Raw genomic sequence first — 1,837 nt, 5'->3', positions numbered from 1 at the left:
AATGAATCTCACTAAACAAATATTTCAATACCTGTGAGGTTTACCAGACTGTTCTGTTCAGTATTTATCTTCATCTGACTTTTAATTGTTTTTCATCTTCTCGACTCCCCGCAGATTCTCTCACCATGTGCAATCTGTGCTGAGGTTTTTAATCATTTAAAAGGTCTCTCCCTTTTTTTTTTGCATGTTCCTGTCATAATGGTTTTGAAACAGTCGTAATGTTCTTGAGAGACACTGTTTTGTTGTGACAAAGACAACAGGTTTGTTTTGACAAAGAAAACAGACGGTTGATATTTGCGTGAGTTCAAATAACTCGATTTCTGAACTCATTGAACATCAACTCATTTGCATTAATTATTGTAGAACATAATACAAAATAGATTTGTTTTTGAATAGCACTCTAAATGTCCCAGTGTGTCAAAATATTTATTATATGCAAAACCAACGGACGTCAACACAGCTGGAAAATATTTCTCAAAAAATATTTCATATTCAGTTTGCGCACAAGTCTGCACATATGAGAAAAGAAAACTGCTTAAAAGTAAAGATAATCAATTGGAAATATTATAAAAGTTAAAAAGAAGAAATAAACCCCTGATTACTTGAAAAGCTCACAGTCAGGTATATTCCCTGTAATTACTGTGGAGTTTGAATATCTTTTCAGCTTACTGCTTTCTATTGCTGCTGACTCCGCATTGTGAGTGGGAGTGTTTACGTGTGCGTTTCTTCAGGTGTGTGTGTGTGTGTGTGTGTGTGTATGTGTGCATACCCAGGTATTAGAGGACAAAAACACAGTCCTCTCGTCCTCTTAAAGGGGTGGTTCACTGGTTTTTGTCTAGGCTTGATTGTGTTTATGGGGTGCAATCTAACGTGTTAATGCTTCATTTTTTTTTAAACGCATTATTTTTCACATAATTTACCTTTATTCCACACCGCTCTGTCCCTTCTCTGAGAAACGCACTGATCAATTTCCTGCTTTTATGAAGCCCCTCCCTCAGAAATAGGCGATGGGCTCTGATTGGTTAGCTAGCCCAGTGTGTTGTGATTGGCTAAACCGTCTCTAGCTCGTAGGTAGGCCTAAACAAGGTAGGCCTATATTTTTTGTTTGTTGTTGTCTCATACTTTTAGATATGCTGTTATTTGTAAATGCTACTGCTTATGTTAGCTTTTAATACACAGTTTTGTCCTGATTAAAGCTTTAATAGAGTACGGCAACTGCACGCGCGTCCATGTTTAACGCTTCTCATAGCTATGTGAAAATAAGTGTATAATTGGAACAGGTCATTGTTGGAGCTGAGTTGAATGAGAGAGAGAGAGAGAGATGCAGAGCGTGTGCAGAGCAGGGTGACGCGAGGAACAGTATTGAGAACCGCTGCTTTAGAACATTGATTTTGAATCTTGTGAATCCATCAGAATCGTTAGAAGACAGAATCGCGATTCATATATGAATAGATTTTTACGTGCCCCTCTAGTTTTCTCTTCCTCTTCTCTAAAGTAGCACAGCATGGCCTCGCCTCCCCTTGTTGCATGTTCCCGAGGGCGGGGTTTATCTGGGTTTGTGACGTCACATAACTCGTTGTAATCCCTACCAGCCGTTTTTGTAGGCATTAAACTGCCAGAATTTTAAAGGACGATATCTCCGTTTGCATTGAACTTTCAGCTTCGTAACTTTGAAGATATTGTTCATGATCAAACAGCAACATTACACACTAACTAACATTAAAAAAGTGAAATCGCAATCAACCACCCCTTTAATATACAATCTTTTCTAATATAGTCCTGGTCTAAAAACACTGCTGTCTAGTCTAAATCAGTGGCTCTCAACATTTCTACTTTC

At 38.1% G+C, this 1,837-nt stretch overlaps 1 protein-coding gene across 1 annotated transcript in view; it reads right to left on the bottom strand.

Annotated features, from left to right (window-relative positions):
• The window catches only part of LOC107560972 (intersectin-1-like), a 35,735-nt gene that overhangs the window by 30,459 nt on the left and 3,439 nt on the right, over positions 1-1,837 (bottom strand). The window lies entirely within an intron of this gene.

Source organism: Sinocyclocheilus grahami, unplaced genomic scaffold (assembly GCF_001515645.1).
Source record: "Sinocyclocheilus grahami isolate Dianchi unplaced genomic scaffold, SAMN03320097.WGS_v1.1 scaffold750.1, whole genome shotgun sequence".
Classification (NCBI taxonomy): domain Eukaryota; kingdom Metazoa; phylum Chordata; class Actinopteri; order Cypriniformes; family Cyprinidae; genus Sinocyclocheilus; species Sinocyclocheilus grahami.
This window is presented reverse-complemented; position numbering and strand designations above follow the sequence as displayed.